Below are 26,533 nucleotides of genomic sequence, written 5' to 3' on the forward strand. Positions count from 1 at the left end.
AATCTACTTCACCTAGATTGTAAATTACATTACAAGCTTATTTCAGATTTCTTCATGAAACATTGAAGTAAATTATTAAAGCAACCTACACCAATTAAATATGATTCTGAAACATAGAAACTAAGCAAGGAAAATAGAAACACATAGGACACAATTATTTTTGGACAAATGTCCCCGAAAAAACCCAATGCGGGAAAACTACTGGCAGAGAAAAATATTGGCAGAAGCTTTGTGAGTTTACCTCACACAATCATTGAGAAAAAGTCACGGTTGTTTCAATTACTGGATGAGGTACCCTTGGCAGGCACTGTGCTATCTCTGCATTGCCTCTACGCTGTCCCAGTGTCAACCCTTTCAGGCACTGCATCACCGAACTAGGGAATCGATCAGAGCATAGAGTCACTACTCTCAACCTCCAGGTCTCATACCCCGGCTTCCGGCTGCTGAAACTGACTCACTGCACTGATTTTCGACTTTCTCTCTCTACCTCTGTGCTACATCTGCGTGGCCCTTCTGGCCCTGCATCAGCCTCTGCGTCAAGTCTACTGGATCACTCTCTGCCTCTCTCTGTTGAAGATTCTCTGGCTGAGAATCTCACTTTCTCTCCAGAAGATATCCTTGCCCCTTTGCTGCAAAAGATCTCCTCAATCGATTTTCCTCCTCAGAACTTCTCACTTCAGGAAGTCGATTTTCTCAATCTCTCTGTTTGTTTTCCAAATGACCCTCAAGCCCCTTCTTATATCTTCTTGTTGGAAAACCAATGGCCTAAATTAAATTATAATCAAAGGCTCAGATCATTTTGGCTTGATCTGTGGTTTTTTCTAGAAGTTTCACCCCTGATTATATTAATACCCATTAATATTTAATTTTCCTAAGTTTAGACTTAGGAACCCCATTAAAAATATTAATTATTTTAATAAAATCACTTATGGGTGGAATTTCCCAAAACGCTTTTTGGGTTCTTTGGAATACATGTGCCCAAGACTCCCTGCAAAATTTGAGGCCTAGAGCACATTCGATGCTACCCCAAATCAACACTCCCTCTTAGCGAGGAATGTGCTCTAGCAATACACTACTATTGCATACTGTTTTGACTCTAAAGCATCGTCCTCTGCACTACTGATGTCTAACATGCTGTCCACCAAATACTGCATTGTTGCTGCTACTGTATTGCTTCTTTTGACACTGCCACTGCCAATTCTACATCTATACTGCAGTTCCCTCTCAAATGTTTCATCTACTATGCTGCTAGCACTGCCACTGCGAACATTGCATCTGTACTGCAACTCAGTTGCTGAGAGAAGCAACTGAAGACACCTAAAACTACACAAGTATCTAGTGGATACACCATGGTTCTAAAATCCTTACTGCTTCTAGTCCTACGTTGTCCTCTGAAGCCTCTGCGATGCTGAAGCTCTGCACTGTGCCTTCATGCACTGCTGCCTCTCTGCTCTATAATGCTCGCATTCTGGCACTACTAACCACTGCATCTGTCGAATCAACACTCCATGGCACCAACTGAAAACTCCTTCATCTCGCTACTACTGATCATGGGCTCCCGTAGCAAGGTGATGATCCAAGAGGTGGGATCCTCAAGAATCATGCCCATTTGTAGCTCTATCGAACTACAGTTCTATATCATCCCACCTCCCTCCTGGGGGTATCTTGACTGCCATGGTGAACTACCCTTCCTATTCGATCTTTGCGACTGCAACCTTAGGATCATGCTTCTCATCCTTGTCATTTTTCTTCAAAGGACACTGGGATGCATAGTGGCCCATCTCGCACCATCTGAAGCACTTCACCTTGGAAATGTCCTTATTTCGTCTTTGTTGCCCCTGTTGTCCCTTCGATGCAAGGACTACATTATCCTCCTCCTCTACTTTGGGCTTCGACCCACTGTTGTTGTTGCTCCCATCAAGTTTGACCTTGAGCATGTCTCTCCTCAACTCTTCTTGTTTCGGAGCTGCCCACATATCATCCCAATTTATCACTATTTCTCTATCCAGTTTCACATCAACAACTTTGATACCATGTGAAAATTCCTAGATCTAACAGTCTCAGGAATCCTACTGCAACCAACTAAATCTACTTCACTTAGATTGTAAATTACATTACAATATTATTTCAAATTTCTTCATGAAACATTGAAGTAAATTAATGACGCAGCCTACACCAATTAAATATGATTTTGAAACATAGAATCTGAGCAAGGAAAATAGAAACACATAGGACACAGTTATTTTTGGACAAATGTCCTCAGAAAAACCCAAGGTGGGAAAACCGGTGCAATAGCTCTGAGGGTTTATTATTATTAAACAGTAGCAAATTCTGAATACATCATTGAATACCTCACAAGGTTATTCAGTTATAGAGAGAAATATTAGCAGAAGCTTTCTGAGTTTACTTCACATAATCACTGAGAAAAAGTCTCGGTTTTTTTGGTTGCTGGATGAGGTGCCCCTAGCAGGCACTGCACTATCTCTGCGCTGCATCTACATTGTCCCAGCGTCAACCCTTTCAGGCACTGCATCACCCAACTGGGGAATCGATCAGAGCCCAGAGTCACTTCTCTCAGCCTCCTGATCTCACACCCTAGCTTTCAGCTGCTGAAACTAACTCACTACACTGATTTTCGACTTTCTCTCTTTGCCTTTGTGTTGCTTCTGCGTGGCCCTTCTAGCCCTACGTCAGCCTCTGCATCAAGGCTACTAGATCATCCTCTGCTTCTCTCTATTGATGATTCTCTAGTTGAGAATCTCACTTTCTCTCCAGAAGCTATCCCTGCCCCACTGCTGCAAAATATCTCCTCAATCGATTTTCCTCTTGAGAACTTCTCACTTCAGAAAGTCGATTTACTCAATCTCTCTATGTGTTTTCCAAATGACCCTAAAGCCCCTTCTTATATCTTCCTGTTGGAAAACCAATGGCCTAGATTAAATCACAATCAAAGGCAAAGATCATTTTGGCTCGATCCGTGGATTTTTCTAGAAGTTTCACCCCTGATTATATTAATACCCATTAATATTTTAATTTTCCTAAGTTTAGACTTAGGAACCCCATTAAAAATATTAATTATTTTAATAAAATCACTTCTGGGTGGAATTTCCCAAAAATCTTTCTGGGTTCTTTGGAATACATGTGCCCAAGCCTTCCTACAAAATTTGAGGCCTAAAGCACATCTGATGCTACTCCAAATCAACATAAGAAGCCTGTGTATTTGAGAGACAAGCTTGGACTAGTTGATATATCCTCCCTAGTTGAGAGGGAGAGATAGGCACATCATTCTTTTCTTCACTTGGGAAGATAGAATGGAGGATTGGGTAAACATCTGGAATCTAATACTCTTTGAGGATGTGGTAAGGCATCCAGAATAAGTTTAGTCGAGGATCGATATTCTTTGAGGACTAGCTATCCAAGATAAGAATAGTCCAAGAAAGGACATAATCTGTGAACACTCGGGTGGGGTATGTTCCTTGAGATACAATAATGATGGTGTCTATAAATCATTGGTCTCACCAACATTGTGCTCTGATATTTTGGAGAGATAGAGTTGTTAGTCAAGGCCTTTCTATGTGACAATGTCGGTTGTTATGATGTTGAACATATGGGTGTTGATTTGGGGTAGCATCATATGTGCTCTAGCCACGAAATTTGGTGGAGGAGTTGGGACACATGAGATCTCCAATACCCAAAAAGGGTTTGGGGAGATTCTAAACAGATCATGAGATATTAAAATAGTTAATATTTTTAATGGAGTCCCTAAGTCTAAACTTAGGGAAAATAAAATATTAATGTGTAATAATATAAATCTGTGTTAGAGTGGTCCAAAAGACATGGATCAAGCCAGATCTAATCTTAACCGTTGATTAGGGCCTTAATCTCGTCCGTTGAGATGTCAACAGGAAAAGTATAAGAGGAGGCTTGAGGGTCACTTGGAGAGCACACCAGATGATCAGTCATTCTATTCTCTAGAGCGGGGTTTGCTAAGAGAGATAGAATCAATGATCGGGAGAGCAGCTGAGGGGCATTGAGTACGGAGAAAAAGAGAAGGTAAAGATTGTGCCAAGAGAGCAGTGCAACAACCAAGGAGGGTGATGCAGAGCCAACAAGGGCTCATGCAGAGGCATCCAAGTGTTGCACAGAGCACCAGAGGGGCCAGCGAAACTGACGAAGAGGCTCCCAGAGCTGACGCGGGGCCTCCTGGGGCTGACGCAAGGCCAGCGTGAGACAGAGAGGGGCTTGTTGACCCTGCCACCTACACCTACCTACAAGTCAGTGAGAAAATCCTTAAACCCCACAAGGTATGGTTGGTGGCAGGGAACTCAAAGAAGGGGCTGTCACACTAATCCCGACTCTCTCCGTTTGAGTTATCTCCTAGGTTAGCTAAGGGGGGTGGTCCCTAATGAAAAGTTAAGTTAAAAGATGTGAGTTTCTAGGAGAGTGTTATAGTGAAAATGGATTACTTTTAAGGATTTATGGGAAAATATGAAATGAGCAACATGAATTAACAATGTCAATCATTAATATGATTAAAAACCATAAAACTAGTGCCTTATAAGGAATTTGCTCAACAATTTAAAGATATATTTGTTTAAAGTAAAATGCAATGCTCTCAAAAGAGAAAACAAAGTAACCCCGAAATGTAAATAAGAATTGTTAGCACAAGCTATGTAAGATACAAAATGCTTTTGAGATAATCAACTTTATAAATCAAAATATGTGAAACACATCTTGCCAAAACCCAAAAAATAGTAATTAACTTGGAAATGTAAAAGAAAGGAAGTGCTAAACCAAGACATCAATATGCAATTAGACTTAAAACATGAAAAGGAAACACTTGTTTGAAATGATTACAATACTTGCTTTTGGAATAGACTTTGCATATGAAAACTCAAACCATCAAGAGACAGGTAAAGTAAATGTGATGGAAAGTGCTCTTGGTTAATTTTATTAATTAGCTCTACAACAAGATTACAATTTAATTCTTCAATCCTCAGACCTCACCTTCGCCCAATGACATGGATCTCACAATAAGGAGTCAATAGAGGAGTAGAGGATCCCTAAGATGTCTACTTCAACCAACTTATGTTGAAGGTAAAATTTTAATGAGGCTTGGGGCCTTCCTACACTAAAATTCCTAGATGAAATGCAAGTTGTGTTAATTCCCCAAATTAAAATAATGATACACGCAAATGCTTCAAAGAGATTGATTTGCAATGCTTGAAAATGAAATAGTGTTCAACATAAGTTGCAATTATAAATTCAATTGGAGGAATAAAATTAGCTTACAAGTGCTGCATGTATTTCATCAATGAATTAAAATGATACAAGTAATTTGCTTGAAAGTAAAATTTGTTTCAAATAGGCGATGACAATAAATTGCTCCAATATTCAAGATAACAATGTAGTATAAAATTGAAGCATGTATTCAAGTGCTCATGAAACAATTTACTAAGGTAAATGGAAATGAATCAAAGTTTGTTACGAATATAAAATGCTTTCATGTAAAGAATGAATTTCCCAAAGTAAAGTGTAGGCCTGTAGCTTCAAGCAACAATGAGATAGATAATGCAAAGCTCAAATGAAATTGTAACAAACTTTAACTTAATGAAATGTGATACTGAGGTTGTGTTAATTCCCAATTAAAGCATGCATGTAAATGAATTAAGTATGAAATCTTAAACCATGCAAATGTAAATCCACCCAAGAGAAGCCTCTGTCTAAATGGGGGGATAGGATACCATGGGAGAAATCCCAAGCTCCCACAAGAAAGTTAGATTTTTTATTAATATTACAATGAGAAGAGGGCCCTTCAAAGTTCTCAATTATACTTCAAGGAGAGTCCTCATAATAATTGCTTGAAACTTGGACATTAGACCTCATTTCTTGAGAAAGTAGTGACAAGATCTCACAAAACTTATGCAAGGGAAACAAGGTGTGAGTTTCCTCCAAATGCCCATGGCTTAAAGAGGAAAATGGGCAGCCCTCTAGTGAACTCGACTTGGCAAAAATAAGCCTCAAAATGGCTCACGACATCCTTGGAAATCAAACCCCCAACACTTGCCAAAGGTCCTGCAAACACTTCTTAGATGTTGCGGGAAGTTGCTCTTCAAAATCTTCCACACAAGAGTTAGCAAACAATCCAAACAATGGTTGTAAAATAGATTAAGTATTAATGGAAAAATCAACAAGATAAAACGTATATGTACAATTATAATTTACAAAAGGCTAAGCTAAAGAGTGAGAGTAAACTCTCATCTTTGCTTAGCCATCTTCAAGCTCTTAGATAGCAAATGAAACAAATGAAGTACAATGTTTTTTTTAAACGAGATTTCAATTTAGAAGTTATCAGCTTGTGCACAAGCTATGTGCCGAAATCCCTGCAAAACCACTTTGTAAGATAAGACTATGAAGGTTCAAAGAACAAATGAGAGCTCCTTTAAGAAAGTATCAAGAGTGGGTTGGTATCTCCAAAGACTTTCCCTCACGCTTGATTCTGTAATCCCAACAAGATGTTCCCTCTACAAAACTCCAATCAAGAATTAGTTTCATATAGATTTAGCAATAAACAATGATAAGAAACTCTAGAGATTTATTTAAAATCAACTAGAGCATACTTCTAAATCAAATGTGAATGCAAAACAGCTCTACATTAACAAATATACAAGAGCATATGGAAGCAAATTAGATCAAAGCATGAGTAAAAGGAATTATACCAATGCTCAACAATCACCACACTCGAAAAGGAGGAACACCTCATGAATGAAACCCCAAAGTCGTTATTGATATTTCTGAAAGTGTACAAGGCAGCAGCGCTTTTGCAAGCACAATAGCTAGTAACAATATTCTACAATGTGAGAGTCCATGACTCTATTATATAGAGAGTTGGGAGCAAATCCCAATGAAGAATGACAATGAAAAATGGCATTAGAGTCAATCCTAATGTAGAAGTGATTACACAAGTGGCATGAGGTGACAATGCCAAAGAGAAATTCGAATTTGTTGAATGGAGTTCTAATGCCAAGTGTAAAAATCGAATTCTGGCAAGTGGACATCATTTTTTTCTTCCCTTATGTGTCAAATTCAAATTTTATGGTGGAATGACAAGTGTATATGGGTGGTAACCCATGTGGGGATAATTTCCCACAAAAATCTCCACCAAATATGCTCCCAAATCTTCCCAAATGTGCATTAACTTCACAAATTCGAATTTCCAAGAAGTTTTTTCATTTAATGCCAGAAATTCGATTTTATTTGAGCACATGTCCTTTCCTTGATTTTAGGAGTCCACATCACCTTGGGACTTCACTTTAACTCCCCCATAATTTCCACCTCATTTCCACAACATTTAGCGTGTGTGGATATTTCTTTTCTCCATTTATTTAATTTCTGGCTTAATTAATTGCCAGATTTCCCGCTAAACTTAGGAAAAGTGGGTTTTGAGGGTCCAAAACATATTATTAACCCCTCAAAGTGTGTCAAAGTAGAAAGGTGAGGGTGAGAGGTGTAATTTTGATTACTCATACCCATACAACTTCTCTAGATTACACTTATTACAATTTAAATATAATTTTACTTGCAATTTTTGACTTGCGGGAAATCTAAAAAACTAAAAAATAACTACTTAGACCTAACCAAATTCCACGAAATTTTGTGTGATCTAGTATGGTAATATACATCGACTCTAGACACTAACATGTGTTATGGGCTCAACCTTCAAACTATCACCCCGACTTTGGGGTAAAAAGTGAGTGAAAATTTCCAGAAAATTATCCGCCTCTGAAAAAGAAGGGATAATTAACCAGATAAAAAAAACACTCCAAGGTGTACTCGTTTTTTGATCGAGTCCCAATATCCTAGACCTGTTACAGACTCAAAACTCATCATTACTAGTATCACTTATTATAATTCCCCGTAGGGTGTGGAATCTGGGTATAAGAAAGATGATGAGAAGATAGAAGTAGAGTTAAAAAACTTTGTTGAGTGACAATATATGATGGTACAAATGTCCTCTGGATCATCTTTGGGCATGGAATCTTCATGTAATCATCAAGTGCCACTCCAGTGGTCAACATTTGGCTCCATATGGGGATGCATTCTAGATACAAAGTGATAGTGTGAAAGAACCTAGAATCTGCATCAACCGACAAAAGACATATGTCGACAGTATCCATTCACAATATCATCAAATGAAATAAAGTACAGAAACGAAGAAATGGAAATTTATTCTAAGAGCATAAATGACAATTTATTCATGAAATAAAACTAACTAAACAAAAATGACACGAGATAGGGTTAGAAATATGATACAAAAAGATGCCCCATGGCATCAGATATTTTCTTTGTAGAACAATTTGAGCAGTTGGCCGTTCACAGGTAACTCGAGTGGTTCTCCATCCAAAGTGCTCAAATGGTAGGAATTATGTCCAGCTACTTCCCTAATAATGTATGGTCCAAGCCACAAACTGTCAAACTTACCATGATTTCCTAGCTTTTCATTCCTGCGATCCCATAGCAAAACCATATCATTGTTAGAAAACATTATATTCCTAGATGATTTGTCAAAATTTCTTTTTACCTTAGATTGATTTTTACAACAATGCTCAAAGGCTCTTCTTCTGGTTTCATCCAATTCTACAATTTGGTCAATCCTACATTGCACAACATCTTTATCAGATGTAAAACTTTGTAGCAATTGGTAAGCTGGTAACCTCAAATGCACAGGAAGGGTAACATCCAAGCCATAAACTAACTCAAAGGGACTCTTCTTTGTAATCCTATCAGCCCACAAAGCATATTTAATTTTACTATCCCATGCCTGTTTGTTATCCCCTACTATCTTCTTGATTATGGTTATCAAATTCTTATTACTAGACTCTGCTAAGCCATTACCCCGAGGATAGTAGTTTGATGAATGGGATAAAACAATGCCATACTTAAAGAAAAATGATGAGAATTCAGCAAAGCTAAAAGCATTGGCATTGTCAGTGGTTATTTTGGAAAGGACACCAAAACGAGTGATAATCTTATCTTCAAGAAAATCTATCACTACTTTTTCGGTGGCGTGTTTTGTAGGGATGGCCTCTACCCATTTAGTAAAATAATCAGTGGCAGTTATAATCCATGAGTAGCCATTACTTGAATTTTCATTAAATTTCCCTATAAAATCTAGCCCTTGATGTTGAAAGGGAGCCTTCACGATTCACAAGATGAAGCGGCAAAGAGGCTAACTTCTGCTTCCTAGTGAATAGTTAACAAGCTTGGCAACCTCTAACATACTTGTGCACATCAGCAAAAATAGAAGGCCAAAATAACCAGCCCTCAAGATTTTGTGGGTAGTAGTCTTAGCAGCATAATGCCCTCTACAAAATCCTGAATGAAACTCAGATAGAAGCTTTTTGGCTTCAACTTCATCAACACACCTAAGAATTACCCTCTCCGGATTTCTCCAACCCGGACCATCCTTCATAATGCAATATTTATTTGCTTTAAGCCTTAATGCTCTTCTCTTATGGCCAACTAAATGGTTAGGACATGACAAATTTTGCAAATACTAAATAATGTCTTTATACCATTCAAGTTGACCCAATTTTTGAAGTTTCGATGAATTTAATTCCAAATCATTCTGACAAATCATTCCTATCGCTTTCTCATTTCCTTCAGTCAATATTTTGGCCAATCCCTGCCTTTTCACAAGCTTGGTAGGTCTAATATCCAAATTGTACTCCTGAATCTTCGAGACCCACCTAGCTTGAGTTCCTAAGCAATCAGCTTGGACTAAAATATCCTTTACAGCAAAGTGGGGAACAAATGCAATTATCCTAGAATACCCCACATAAACTCTGAACTGTTTAAGAGACTTGACTAAAGAATAAGCTTGCTTCTCCATGGTGCTAGACTTCAACTCAGACCCTTGGAGGGACCTACTCATAAAAGCAATAGGTTGCTCATGCCCTTCATTATTCTTTTGAAGCAACACCCCAACAATATTATCTTCGGATGCAAAAGAGAAAATCAAAAACTCCTTTGAATAATTTGGGCTTATTAGAGCAGGTTCTTTGACAATAAAATCCTTTATTTCCCGAAAACCTTTTCTACCCTCATTTCCCCAAACAAACTTAACATATTTCTTTAAGAGGGTTTGGATGGGTTTGACAATCTCAGCGTAATTTGGAATCAACCTTATAAGAAAATTAATCTTTCCTAAGAAGGATTGAAGGGTTTTAATATTATGAGGCAAAGGAATCTTTTGAATAACCTCAACTCTTTCAGGGTCAATCTTGATCCCATCCTTTGAAATGATGTGACCAAGAAACTTCCCTTCAGTCACTCCGAAAATAGATTTAGCAAGATTTAAGGATATTCCATACTCTCTACACTTATCAAAAATTTGCCTTAGGTGGCTTATATGGGAAATTCCATTTTTAGAAAAAACAGTTAAATAATCTTGATAGACCTCAATAAATTTCCCAATTAAACCCTTGAAGGCATAGTCCATAGCCCTTTGAAAAGTTGCTCCAGCATTCGTTAATCCAAAAGGCATCCTCAAATATTCAAAAGTACCCCATGGTGTGGTGAATGTTGTCTTATGTCTATCCTCCTTCTTCACCAAGACTTGGTTGTATCCTGAAAATCCATCTAACAAAGACATCATTCCATATCCTGTTACCCCTTGCAATAATGTTTCCATATTAGGTAAAGGGTAATTATCTTTTTTACAGGCTAAATTAAGATTTTGAAAGTCTACACATAGCCTGATTGATCCATTCTTCTTCCTCACAATAACCAAGTTTGAACACCATGTGGAATGCCTAGTGTGAGCAATAATACCAGCGTGAAGCATCTTTTGCAATTCCTTGTGTACCAAGGGGGCTAACTTAGGATTGATTTGCCTAATTTTCTGCCTAAAGGGTTTGACATCTTCATCCTTAAGAGGGATAGTATGTTCCATAACATCTTCCCTATAACCTTTCAACTCATCATATGAAAAAGCCAAAACATCTCTATATTCATGAAGTAAATTTATTAAATTCTTCCTTTCTTGCTCATTGGTACCCTTGCCTATTTTAATAACCTTTGGGTCATGAGGGGTACCAATATTCACTTCAATGAATTCCCCTAGGCCAATTTTCTTATCATATTTTCTCTTTGATGCATCATGTCTATCAAACACTTGCTCCAAGGCTACATTTTCCTTAGGAGTGGGATTTGTCACCACATTACACTCCTCATAATCACATCCTTCCTCTTTCTAGCCAGCCTTAAATTCATAAAATTCCTCCATGTTATTTAAAAAACGAACTACCTGGCTTTCATCGTTAAAGATTTTCCAATGCTCTATATTATCAGGAACTGATGGCCTAAATATAATTTCCATCTTAATTTTATCATCCACCAAGTTCTCTCCAACTGTAATGTAGATGCAACAACAACTAGCTCATCAACTTGTTTATTTCCTTCCCTAGGAATTACTTGAAGGTCTAATGCATCAAAATATTCCATATTATCCCAAACAACATTTGGATACTTCTTTAATCTATCATTCTTGCATGCAAATTGATTCTTAGTTTAAAGAATGACTAGATCAGAATTCCCCTTGATACTAAGCAACTTTATCCTCAAGTCTTTTGCCAACTCAAGACCCAACAATAGAGCCTCATACTCTGCTACATTGTTGGTTGCATCGAATTCCAATCTATAGGAAAACTTGAATATGTGACCAAGAAGGGAGGTAAGGAAAATTCCAGCACCCTTACCATACCTAGAATGGGCACCATCAAAATTCATGTGCCAAACTCCATCTTTCTTACAATCAACCTCCTTCGCCAAGGGAGGAAAATAATTAGCCAGGATAGCATAGTTTCCCAAGTTATCAGATTCATACACAATTTCATTATGAGGCTCCCTGGGATTTTCTATATGAAACTTTCTCCCCAATTCCATATCTAATCTAACCATGATTCCCTCACTATTATGGATCGCAGCATAACTTAAATCCATTTGCAAACTACCCCCAATATCAGCTCCCCACTTTCTAGACAATAACATCCCCCAAGCATCAAGCACATCAATCACCACAATATCCATGGTGATCGTAATGTCAGGATGTACAGCTAAGTGGACTTGAAGATCTTTTATCAAACCACACACTTAAATGATCTTTGAATCCATTGCACAAATGTTGTGGTAGGGTCTAGAAATCCTCAAATTTAACTAGTTCACGACTTTCTTGGTCATGACACAAGTTGGTGCCCCAGAGTCAAACATACAATTGTGTAAAAGCATTCCATTGACCAACATAGTTATGAAAAAAGGTTGGTGGTCCCTGTTATCTCTACACATATCACTACTTTGCAGAGTGATAGGGGCATCCTCATATCTATCCTTAGAAAAATTAGACATTTCATTTCCATTGGGAGCATCAATTGCTTTCAACAATTTATATCTTTGGGAGGGAATCTTCATATTTCAGTGATAGGAACTAATATCTTAGCATTATTAATCCATCCTCCCAAGTCAATATTCAACTTCGATGTGGGTGGAGTGAAAGTTTTACTATGATTTCTTATTTATTCTTTACCCTTTCGTTATCCTTGGCTATCTCTAAAATCTGAGTTGATGAAGGCTTCTCTCCATATAATTCAGTGATCCTATCCAAATCTTCAAAATTATTTATACTATAGGAGGATGGAGACTTTTATTTACCTTCTGACTACTCTCCATAACTCCCATCCAATTTTCCAAGGACAAATGTTGCTCTTTTCCAACTACATTGATTTGTTCACTTGTTCCCGTCATATCTCCTTCTAGGATCCTTCTTGCATAAGGACAAGTGAGTTCATCATGTATGTCATCGCAAGGTCTACAATAAGGCATGAAATCATCAACTAAGTTTGTAGACTCAAGTGGATTAGGTGTCCTATGGTCCTTGGGAGGCCCTCTCTTTTTCCATCTATCATATCCTCTATTTGGGAAAATCTCACCTTGATTTCTTTCCGTGGCCACTAATCGATTTTGGATAGCATTCATTTGACTGGGGTGATTTTCCTCCATGCTCTTGATGATTTGGGTTAACTCCTTAATAGGATCATGTGTAGTCTCTTCTTTGGCCTTGCCTTTGGAATCATTCGGTTTCAATGGCCCTCTATTAAAACCAGGAATTTCAGATTTTCCTAATTGCTTTCTAGCCCTTTCTATTTTCAAGGCTTCAGATTGAGATACACTCAGATTCATAGGCTCCTTCCTCCTCAACACATAGGCAGTGTCAACCCCAAAAGCATCTATATATGAGAGCATAAAACAAATTCTTTAGGAGGTTTAACAGTAGCAGGCATGCTTTTTACTAATTCATTGAATCTCTTGTTAAACTCCTCCATGGTTTCATTCTCATTTTTCTTCGTGTTGCTAATAGCGTTGATCAAATGCCTATTTTCCTTCTTCTCTCCAAACTTATTTATAAAGGCAGTTAGAATGGCTTTTAAAGAGTTATATGAGTTAGCAGGTTGCTCAGTGAACCAATCAAGAGCATCCATTTCTAAAAATAAAACAAAAAGTCTCATCTTCACATCCTCATAATTAGTAGTGTTACACCATTTAAATATACAAACATTGAAGTTTTTCACATGCGATGTAGCACTAATGGCATTATTACCTTGAAAGGAAGGCAACTTTTCAATAGCCTTGTCAGGGATATTGTGAGGATAGCCATTTATGTTAGTGAAGTCACAAGGAGAAAAAATATCATTCATGATGTTAGGCTCTACTTCTTCTTGAAAAAGAAAATGAATATTGGAAATAGCCTCTTGCCCAAAACTAGCAAGAGATCTGCTACGAGAAAGTATATTCAACCTCTCTCTAAAAACCCTTTCAGGATCAGGAGAGGGGCTAACTAGACCACTTGAATTTCTCCTAATAGAGACTCTTGCAAATTTGGATTGAGTGGAATCGCCACTTGAGCAAGAATCTAAATCTAAAGTTCAAAAATGCTAAAACCAAAAGGTTAGTCAATTTCCTAGGTACAAGAAAGCTTGTCCCCAACAACGGTGCCAAAGATGTTGACCCTACCGACAAGTTAGTGAGAAAAGCCTTTAACCCCACAATGTGTGGTTGGTGGCTGGGAACTCAGATAAGGGGTTGTCACACTAATCCTGACTCTCTCCGTTTGAGTTATCTCCTAAGTTAGCTAAGGGGGTGGTCCATAATGAAAATTTAAGTTAAAAGATGTGAGTTTCTAGGAGAGTGTTATAGTGAAAATGGATTACTTTTAAGGATTTATGGGCAAATATGAAGTGAGCAACTTGAAATAACAATGCCAATCATTAATATGATTAAAAACCATCAAACCAATGCCTTATAAGGAATTTGCTCAACAATTTAAAGATATATTTGCTCAAAGTAAAATGCAATGCTCTCAAAAGAGAAAACAAAGTAACCCTGAAATGTAAATAAGAATTGTTAGCACAATATATGTAAGATACAAAATGATTTTGAGATAATCAACTTTATAAATCAAAACATGTGAAATATATCTTGCCAAAACCAAAAAAATAGTAATTAACTTGGAAACGTAAAAGAAAGGAAGTGCTAAACCATGACATCAATATGCAATTAGGCTTGAAACATAAAAAGAAAACACGTTTTTGAAATGATTACAATACTTGCTTTTGGAATAGACTTTGCATATGAAAACTCAAACCATCAAGAGACAAGTAAAGTAAATGTGATGGAAAGTACTCTTGGTTAATTTTATTAATTAGCTCTACAACAAGATTACAATTTAACTCTTCAATCCTCAGACCTCACCCTCGCCCAATGATATGAATCTCACAATGAGGAGTCAATAGAGGAGTAGAGGATCCCTAAGATGTCTACTTCAACCAACTTATGTTGGAGGTAAAATTTTAATGAGGCTTGGAGCCTTCCTACACTAAAATTCCTAGATGAAATGCAAGTTGTGTTAATTCCCCAAATTAAAATAATGATACATGAAAATTCTTCAAAGAGATTGATTTGCAATGCTTGAAAATGAAATAGTGTTCAACATAAGTTGCAATTATAACTTGAATTGGAGGAATAAAATTAGCTTACAAGTGTTGCATGTATTTCATCAATGAATTAAAATGATACAAGTAATTTGCTTGAAAGTAAAATTTGTTTCAAATAGACAATGACAATAAATTGCTCCAATATTCAAGATAACAATGTAACATAAAATTGAAGCATGTATTCAAGTGCTCATGAAACAATTTACCAAGGTAAATGGAAACAAATCAAATTTTGTTATGAATATAAAATGCTTGCATGTAAAGAATGAATTGCCCAAGTAAAATGTAAGCTTGTAGCTTCAAGCAACAATGAGATAGATAATGCAAAGCTCAAATGAAATTGTAACAAACTTTAACTTAATGAAATGTGATAGTGAGATTGTGTTAATTCCCAATTAAAGCATGCATGTAAGTGAATGAAGTATGAAAGCTTAAACCATGAAAATGTCAATCCACCCAAGAGAAGCCTCCCTCTAAATGGGGAGATAGGATACCATGAGAGAAATCCCAAGCTCCCACAAGAAAGTTAGATCTTTTCTTAATATTACAATGAGGAGAGGGCCTTTCAAAGTTCTCAACTATACTTCAAGGAGAGTCCTCATAATAATTTCTTGAAACTTGGACACTAGACCTCATTTCTTGAGAAAGTAGTGACAAGATCTCACAAAACTTATGTAAGGGAAACAAGGTGTGAGTTTCCTCCAAATGCCCACGGCTTAAAGAGGAAAATGGGCAGCCCTCTAGTGAACTCGACTTGGCCAAAATAAGCCTCAAAAGGGCTCATGACATCCTTGGAAATCGAACCCCCAGCACTGGCCAAAGGTCCTACAAAGACTTGTTAGATGTTGCGGGAAGTTGCTCTTCAAAATATGCCACACAAGAGTTAGCAAACAATCCAAACAATGGCTACAAAATATGTTAAGTATTAATCGAAAAATCAACAAGATAAAATGTATATGTACAATTATAATTTACAAAAGGCTCAGCTAAATAGTGAGAGTAAACTCTCATCTTTTCTTAGCCATCTTCAAGCTCTTAGATAGAAAATGAAACAAATGAAGTACAATGTTTTTTTTTAAAGAGATTTAAATTTAGAAGTTCTCAGCTTGTGCACAAGCTATGTGCCGAAATCCCTGCAAAACCACTTTGTAAGATAAGACTATGAAGGTTCAAAGAACAAATGGGAGCTCCTTTAAGAATGTATCAAGAGTGGGTTGGTCTCTCCAAAGACCTCCCCTCACGCTTGATTCTGTAATCCCAACAAGATGTTCCCTCTACAAAACTTCAATCAAGAATTACTTCCATATATATTTAGCAATAAACAATGATAAAAAACTCTAGAGATTTATATAAAACCAATTAGAGCATTCTATACTTAGAGCATACTTCTAAATCAAATGTGAATGCAAGATAGCTCTACATTAACAAATCTACAAGAGCATATGGAAGCAAATTAGATCAAAGCATGAGTAAAAGGAATTATACCAATGCTCAGCAATTCACCACACTCAAAAAGAAGGAACACCTCATGAATGAAACTCCAAAATCTTTATTGATATTTCTGAAAGTGTACAAGGCAGCAGCGCTTCCGCAAGCACAATAGCTAGTAACAATATTCTACAATGAGAGCCCATGACTCTATTATATAGAGAGTTGGGAGAAAATCCCAATGAAGAATGACAATGACAAATGGTATTAGAGCCAATCCTAATGTAGAAGTGATTAAACAAGTGGCATGAGGTGACAATCCCAAAGAGAAATTTGAATTTGTTGAATGGAGCTCCAATGCCAAGTGTAAAAATCGAATTCTGGCAAGTGGACATCATTTTCTTCTTCCCTTATGTGCCAAATTCGAATTTTATGGTGGAATGACAAGTGTATATGGGTGGTAACCCATGTGGGGATAATTTCTCACAAAAATATTCACCAAATATTCTCCCAAATCCTCCGAAATGTGCATTAACTTCACAAATTCGAATTTCCAAGCAGTTTTTTCATTTAATGCCAGAAATTCGATTTTATTTGAGCACATGTCATTTCCTTGATTTTAGGAGTCCACATCACCTTGGGACTTCACTTTAACTGCCCCATAATTTCCACCTCATTTCCAGAACATTTAACCTGTCTGGATATTTATTTTTCTCTATTTATTTAATTTATGGCTTAATTAATTGTCAGATTTCCCACTAAACTTAGGAAAAGTGGGTTTTGAGGGTCCAAAACACATTATTAACCCCTCAAAGTGTGGCATAGTAGAAAGGTGAGGGTGAGAGGTGTAATTTTGATTACTCATACCAAATACAACTTCTCTAGACTACACATATTACAATTTTATTTGCAATTTTTGACTTACGGGAAATCTAAAAAATTAAAAAATAACTACCTAGATCTAACCAAATTTTAAGAAATTTTTTGTTTGATCTAGTATGATAATATACATCAACTCTAGACACTAAGATGTGTTAGGGGCTAACCTTCAAACCGTCACCCTGGCTTTGGGGTAAAAAGTGAGTGAAAAAACCCATAAAAGTATCTGCCTCTGAAAAAGAAGAGATAATTAACCAGATTAAAAAAACACTCCAAGGTGTACTCGTTTGTTGATCGAGTCCCAACATCCTAGGCTTGTTAGAGACTCAAAACTCATTATTACTAGTATCACTTATTACAATTCCCCGCAGGGTGTAGAATCTGGGTACAAGAAAGATGATGAGAAGATAGAAGTAGAGTTAAAAAACTCTGTTGAGTGACGATATTTGATAGTACAATTGTCCTCTGGATCATCCTTGGGCATGGAATCTTCATGGTAATCATCAAGTGCCACTCCAATGGTCAATAGGGCTGACACAGTCCAGTTTGGGCAGACGCTGGGGTTGCAAAGCAGTTTTGTGCTGAGAAGTTGCCAGAAGGATTTTCTGGGGTTTCAGCCAGGAGATTTCTCTCAAACTGTGAGGTATAGCTACTAAGGAAATTCTCTATTTGGTAGGCCAGTTTCGGCACCTAGATTGTACTTTGATATTGCTTAATAAGAAAACCCTCAAATAGTTGCACCGGCTTTCCCGCATTGGGATCTTCCAGGTACATTGGTCCAAAAATAATGGTGTCATGTGGTGTGTTTGTTCTTGTTTCTTTTATTTGTTGATTTGTAATATGTTGAGCATGCACTGGTGTTTATTTTCAGTATTTACTTTGTAAATAACTTGTTAAAGAAAAATAACAAGTAGGTAGGAATAAATCAGAAAAAGTGGATAAAGGGTTTCTAAACTAAGTAAACTTAGAAACTTCAACATGGTATCATAGCGTGATTGCAGATCACAGGAGGACTAAGAGACATCAGCCGAGCGGAGCAATAGCAACAGAAAATAGCTATCCTGAGGTGACACAAGTTGTTTCTAGCAGAGCAGAAGCCAAGAAGTGTGACGCAAAGCCATTCAGAGCCATGCAGAAGAAGTCGGGAGTTGCGCAAAGCCTCAGAGAGGCCAACGTTGCTGATGCAGGACATCCCAAGGTTGACGCATAACCATCTGGGGTGACGCAGAGCCAGCGTGAGGCAGAGAGGGGCTAACGCAGTTTAAAAAGAGGCAGTTGCTGGAGTCTAGAAGGCTATAGAGATATTGTAGAGTGGAGTTGATGAGGTATTCTAGTTAGAACAGTACCTGACAGAGCAGGGCCAGAGGAGTTTTTATCGAGGGTTTCTAGGCGAGGAACCCGGATTAGCAGTACAGTTGCACAAGACGATCAAAGTAGGGGGCATCTCGATAAGCGGCAGAAGGATTTCCAAGAGGGAAATCAAGACTCAGATGGAGTCCAGAAGAGAACTTCCAGATAGGAAGTAGAGACACAAAAGAGTCGAACAGAGAACTTCCAAAAGGGAAGTAGAGGAGAGTCATGTCACTACACGGGGTAAGGGACTAGGATAGACTGGATGGAGCATCGAACTTCGCAGTCTAGAAGGCCAGAATCTTATCAGTGCTTGACAGGAATCGTGTCAAGAACTTTTCCTTGAAGGTTATAGATATCCCAGTCGACTCCAATGATAACGACAAGTACGAAGAGGCAATGTTGAGGGCCAAGTGCATTATCCTTGATGGGGTCAAGGATCATGTGGTACCACATATAGCTGAGAAGGAAACAACAGTTGAGATGTTGGAGGCTCTCAAGAAACTGTACCAGCATACTTCTGTGTAAAGAAGAATGTTGCTCGAGAACCAGATGACGTCGTATCAGATGAAGAAGGGTCAATCGATTGACACCTTCCTCGGAGGACTGAATCAGATCCGAGACCAGTTGACTACTATAGGAGCGACACCGGATCAGGAGCTTATGGTGAGGACAACCCTAAATGTTGTCTTAGAAGATTGGGAAGTGTTTGTCAATAGTATCCTGGGCAGAGGGACTCTCCTACCTTGGGACGAGATGTGGGCAGCTCTTCACAAGGAAGAGATCAGACGGCAGTTGAAGACAGGTAGCAGCAACAAAGGGATCAAAGTTCAACAGGAGGAGGAGGATGTGGCATTAAAATATGAGGGAAAGAGGGAGAAGCAAAAGAAGAAATATCTCTCCAAGATCAAGTGCTTCCACTGTGGGGAGATGGGTCATTATGCGACCTAGTGCCCAAGGAAGAAGAGTAAGGGAGAGTCTTCCGAGACTAAGGCAGTGCCAGCAAGGGCATAGAAGGAATTTTTGATAGACAATGACTGTGCCATGATTGCACACGCGCCACTTGAGCGAAAGTAGGGAGACATCGAGCTATAGTCAGGCGGACTATAGGCAATGAGGGGCAGGATCCTTGAGGTACCTAGCCTCCTGGATTAAGCCTTGCTATGGGAGCCCCAACAAGGAGTAGCAGGACTAGCTAGGTGGGTAGAGATGGATGCAGATGGAGCGGCAAAGAGAGCTACAGTGCAGGAGTCCCGAGACAGTGCAAAGCTAGCAGGTTGCAGCAGTACGAGAGGCACAGGAGTGTTGCACCAGTGCAGGAAGGCACAGAGAGGTGTGCAACGGTGCGAGATGCAAGGAGTTGTTGCACCAGCGCAGAGGTCAAAGAGGGAGCACTTGTCAGCAGTAGAGGGAGTTTCAGCATCATTGGGTGTTTCTAGCCCAACGGAGAGGTTAGTTGGGAGATCAATTACTCACTTCTCAGTAACTGAGTTGCAGTGCAGTAGTGGGCAGCACAATGCAACTTGATGAGAGGAGGTGCAGTGCGAATGCAGTGCTAGGACAAAAGGATCAGCAGCAGCACGGATGCAGAGGGAGTTGTTGTACAGATGCAGCAGTGGCAGTGGCAAAACCATGGGCATTAGTATAGGAGGAAGCAGTGCGGAGGATGTTGGGCAGGAAGGCCTAGCATCAGCAAGAGTATTGCTAGAGCACAGTCCTCGCTAAAAGGGAGTGTTGATTTCGGGTAGCATCGGATGTGCTCTAGCCACGAAATTTGGTGGAGAAGTTGGAGCACATGAGATCTCCAATACTCAGAGAGGGTTTGGGCTAATTCTAAACAGATCAAGAGATATTAAAATAATCAATATTTTTAATGGAGTCCCTAAGTCTAAACTTAGGGAAAATAAAATATTAATGTGTATTAATATGAATTTGTGTTAGAGTGGTCCAAAATAAATGGATCGAGCCAGATATAATCTTAGTCGTTGATTAGGGGCTTAATCTCAGGTGTTGAGATGTCAACAGGAAAAGTATAAGAGGAGGCTTGAGGGTCACTTGGAGAGCACACCAGATGATCACTCATTCTATTCTCTAGAGCAGGGTTTGCTAAGAGAGATAGAATCAATGATCGGGAGAGCAGCTGAGGGGCATTGAGTATAGTGAAACAAAGAAGGCAGAGATTGTTCCGAGAGAGCAGTGTAGCAACCAAGGAGGGTGATGCAGAGCCAGCAAGGGCTCACGCAGAGCCACGCAGAGGCAGCCAAGTGTTGCGGAGAGCACTAAAGGGGCCAGCACAGCTGACACAAAGGCTCCCAGAGCTGACGCAAGGCCTCCTTGGGCTAACGCAAGCCTAAAAAGGCTGACGCCAGGCCAGACTGAGATAGAGAGGGGCTGACACTGTCCATTTTGGGCAGCCGCTGGGGTTGAAGAGTAGTTTTGTGCTGAGAAGTTGCCGGAAAGATTTTCTGGGGTTTCAGCCAAGAGATTTCTCTCAAACTGTGAGGTATAGATGCTAAGGAAATTTTTTGTTGGGTAGGCCAGTTTCGGCACCCAGATTGTACTCTGATATTGCTTAATAAGAAAACCCTCAGATAGCTACACCGGTTTTCTCGCATTGGGTTTTTCGAAGGACATTGGTCCAAAAACAATGGTCTCATGTGGTGTATTTGTACTTATTTCTTTTAGTTGCTGATTTGTAATATGTTGAGCATGCACTGGTGTTTATTTTCAGTATTTACTTTGTAAATAACTTGTTAAAGAAAAATAACAAGTAGGTAGGAATAAATAAAAAAAAGTGCATGAATGGTTTCTAAACTAAGTAAACTTAGAAACTTCAACAATGGGTTACCAATCTAACTCTTCTTATGAGATCTCGTTAGATAGAGAATATCCATGTACCATTTATGAATACCTCCCTAGTTAAGAGTGAGTGTTGAAAAATGTGTAACTAAGTTCGTTATTCATAAATATGAAATGTACTTTTGATTCTTGTGTTTTGTAAAATAAAAGAAAAATTATTATTGTTATTTTTGGAGCATGGGTTTCATGCTCAATGCTTTTTATTTTAGAGGTTAAGCACCCATTGAGTGCTTATAGGGTTTGTCCTAGGTCAAAAAGTCAAAAGAGTTATTGTCATAAGTTGAAGAACCCATCAGGCACATTGTAACTTGTAAAGAAAATTATTTTTGTCATTAAAAGTGTCAAAATACTCTTCAATACCAAGTCGTCCTGGCAACTGTGAAGTTGACCTATTTTGAGGAGCCTCGTCCACCTTGAGAAGCCTATATAATGGAAGGAACTTGACCTCCTTGAGACACATACATCACTCACTCATTCTAGTGAAGAAATAAGAGGAAGAAGGCGGGGAAGAAGGAAGAGTACGAAGAAGACTTGTTTCTGGGCTATTTCTCTCTCACACGTAAGAAGGAAGGCTAGGGTTTATGCTATTGGACTAGGGTTTTTATTGCATCAAGATAAAACTTGAAGAAAGAAGAGAAAGAAGGTCAACAAAGGTCACATTAGGTCATCCTCAAGCACTAGAAGAAGGAGAAATATAAGTGAAGGTCTGAAGAAGCCTTAGGAGGCCAGAATAAGCTCACACATGTGGCAACAACTGCTACTGGGAGGGCCAAAAATTTCAGACCTGCAGTAGAGGCTGAAATTCTGAAGTTGGAGGTCGAAGTTGTGCCGCTCGAAGAGATTTGACTAGGTTTGACTTGGACAAAGGAAGCACATCATCCAGAAGGGTTGGACTTGGTCTTGGAGGGTATTAGTCTTGGTCTAAAGGTCTTTGAATTCGTCAATTAAAGAATTTATAACAAGAGAAGAGATTTTGCAGATTTTTCTCTCAAGAGGAGAGGTTTTGGCCCTAACTTGCAGCCTACATTTTGTGTTCTTGTGTACTATTGTTCTTCTCGTTTTGGTAGTTGTTTGATGATATACTAACATAATAATAAGTGAAGAAGTTAATAAGTAAAAAAAGTAAAAAGTGTTAGAAAGTCAGGAAGGCAAAAAGATTTTCTTATTCTTGATAATTACTTGTGATGTTTCTTATTATTACAATTCTTTATATCTTCTTTCTTTTAGTTCATCAAGCAATTGCCAAAGCAGCAGCACATAAGAAAATAGAAACCAGATGTAGGCACTATGCCAGGAAAAACCCCCCTCGAGGGAAACCCAGTCAAGAAATCCTTCCTTTCAATAGTATTCTTTGGGACTCTTCACCCTAGACCAAGACCAAACCTTCCCTCCACACCAAGTCAGCCTCCCAAAATTTCAACCCCTTTCCAACAACTTCGACTAGGCAGCAAATTCTGGCAACTGGAAGCTTCCGGCAACAGTGAAACTTTGAGGACTTCGATCTCCCAATCCACATCATGAAACAGAGTGAAAGAGGCACCAAAATTTCAATTTTTCCTTTCTCCTTAGACTTCCCCATGTAGGAATTTGCAAGGTAAGCTCCTTAGATTGAACACCAAAGGACATCGCTCACAAATAGATCACAGATCGGTACACTAGTGTTCTTGATGTGGTTAAAACCCTCAAAGAAGGAAATAATCCATGGCCTAAGCCAACGCGGCCACTTCAGACAATATTATTAATGCAAAGAAAGAAAATTTACATAAGCTTCTCTCATAAACAGTCCTAGACAAATGACCCTCCATGCTATTTAAATAGAGATCATGGACCAATCGAGTGTTAAGCCACAGATCAAGTATTGGTAATACAAAGGAGAGAATGAACCATTGGATCACTTCATGTCTAGAACATATCATGACCATCAGATTGTAAGTTACAAAAAACACATACTAAAGAAACACACTTTACCTAGCTATATAGTAGACCAAGTTATACTTAATTATTTCCTATGTGTCAGAATATCCCAACACCCCAAACTCACATTCACTTTGGCTTCTCGGCAATAGACTTCGCACTTTTCCCAGCTACAAGAGATATCGAACTTCTTGTGAGAGAGTGATGATCCAAATTAATTTGATGTGCTTTTATTTATAGGCTCCATGTGAGGTCGAATAGGGTTCTTAGGCCAACTCGATCTTCTTCTAGGCTGACATGGTGTGGAGGATACATAAATCATATTTGACTCAATACTTAACCTTTTTTACATGATTAAAAATCCCAAGAAGGGTCTCTTTAAAAGTGCAATGACTCTATTGACTTAGAATAAATTTGAGAAGTCCTCAATGGGGACTTTGACCTAAAACATGGTGACCCAAGCATGAAACCCATGCTTTAATAAGTCATAATAATAATTATTATTATTTTCTTTATTCTTTTGACATGTACATTATATGATGACTGAAATATATTAAATGAAGACCAGACCTAGTCACATTTTCCAACACTCCCTCTTAACTAGGGAGGTATTCATCATATACAAGTACAATGGAAGATATCAAACTATATGAACTGTGAAGAACTTTAGGCACTGCAATGCCATGGACTAGATTCCTGACTAGGGGAATCTATCCATTGGTCTCTCAACAATTTAGGCACCACAATGACATGGACTAGATTCTTGACTAGGGAAATCTATCCATGTGGGAATAAGATGGACTCAAGCTTTTAGCCTCTCTAGGTACCATCATGCTTACTAGCTAACCAGTAACCCAGAAATCCAGGTGCATGTCATAGCTCAATGACCAACACCACCTTTCCAACTTCAAGACCTAGACATCAACACAAAGTGTCGGCCAGATGTCTTTCCAGGCAATGCTTCACTCACAAAGACTCAACTCTCCTAGATCCAACAGATCAAGGATAACCAATCTCTCCCAATCAAACTGATTGGTAACCAACATGCTATCAATACCTTCGAGAGATTCACCTGTACAGTCGCATCCCCAATCAATAATATACTTTCACATGTACATAATCAAATAAAAACCTTTGGGGTCTTCTAGACAACTTGATGTTTCTTCTCAAATTTTCATAGTAGGACTATCAACCGAATCTTTGACAGAAGATTCCTCCATCATACACTTTCCTTTCCTACTTCCCATGTAGCAACATATCCTCCGAAATTCATTCTTCAATAAAAACCAAGCTATTCCCTCCCTCTAAACCAGGGAGCATCTTATTATCCAGACTCCCTCTTAATCTTAGAGGGATCTCTTCTATTCATGCTTCCTCATGGAGATCGCTTCTTCTTTTTGTCATCGGAGAATATTTCATGGCTTCCAACTATTTCATCAGAGTTATATCCTCATCATGCTTATCACATCAATGAGCATCTTCACCATATTGAAGATTGTGTACCTATACAACTTAGATAGAAAGTACAACCAAGTCTATAGAAGCATGAAGTTAGCCATATCAGAATCACAAAAGCATTTCAACTTTATACATATCAAATACCCAGACTAAATTACAAACAAGAGACATATACTCTTCAAAATCTTGTTAGGGACTTTGTCATAAACCCTATACCTTCACAAAAAAATTCATTCTATCTAGGGCTTCAATGTTTCTTTCAAAGGTATGACATTCCTTACTTCAACATATAGAAAACCATAGAAACAATTCAAACAAATATAAAGCATCTAACAACTTTTCAAAATTTATATGTTAGACTCCTCACTAGGGTTTCATACAAGTCCTAGATTTCATACAAAGGAATCAATCAAAACCAATCACAACTTAGTCATTTAACATGACAAACTTCCACTAGGGTTAGTTGTAAACCCTAGATTTTCAATCAACCATCAATCCCAAAACTCAAATTTCAATAATCTTACAAAAATCTCAAATTATCATATTGTCATCATACATTAGAGATTTTTACTTGTACTAAGGTTCAACTCCAAAACCCTAGTTTTCCATTTACACAATCTCAATAATCACAAATAGATTTTAGATTGTTACATCACACATACTAGACATTTTAACTACTACTAGGGTTTAGATGCAAAACCCTAGATTTCCAAATATCATCATCCTAGAATCTCAGACAAGGACTTCCATTAAATCCTAAAACTTATGACCATCAATAACCAGGTCAACACACATATCTAGGAATTCATAATCATTCATAAGAATATCATATGTCCGACAACATTAATACATCTGACCTAGACCAAGCTAGGGTTTCAACCAAAAGGACATATCTATATATGCCTAGATTTCATCATCATGCAAATACATTTCATGTGTTAGTCAAACCCAACTTCACAAAAATATCAAATAATAGTTAGACATACAAACTTGATTAGATTAGGGTTTGATCAGACAAACACACCCATACCAAGGAAATCATTTCTAAGACATTATAAGGGTCTTTCTTACCCATTCCACTAAACCCTAATGAGTTAAATTTTCAAAATAGGAACATAGCAAGCCCTACCAGCACTTCAAAGGTTCAGGGTTTTAGACCTTATCACTCAACCCTAACAAGTTAGGTTTTCCTGATCATACCAAAATCCTAAATACGACATCACCAATAAAAACTTCAAACAACATTTCACAATATCCCTAAGTAGTTTAGGGTTTTAGACATTCACATTAGCATGCCCTTAGGTTAGGATTTTCCAGAACCTGTGTAGGGTTCTACACAATTATTTAAGAATATGAGTGGGGAGGGTAGATTTATTTAGTGATGAAACACCCAAAACAAGAATCACTATGATTCAATATAGCTATACATAACAATGTTAGTAATATATTGTCAAATGAATAATCCTTTCAATATAAAGAAATAAATGTATTTAAAGCATACCTTTGTTTCTTGACCATTGTCTTTGAGAGGTCCTCCTTCATGCTTCTTGCAGATGTTTTTTCCTTTGTTTCTTGACCAACCATGTCTTGAAAGGTCC

The sequence above is a fragment of the Pinus tabuliformis genome, chromosome 6 (assembly GCF_031772625.1).
Source record: "Pinus tabuliformis cultivar Carrire ecotype Pingquan chromosome 6, CPIR1, whole genome shotgun sequence".
Taxonomy (NCBI): domain Eukaryota; kingdom Viridiplantae; phylum Streptophyta; class Pinopsida; order Pinales; family Pinaceae; genus Pinus; species Pinus tabuliformis.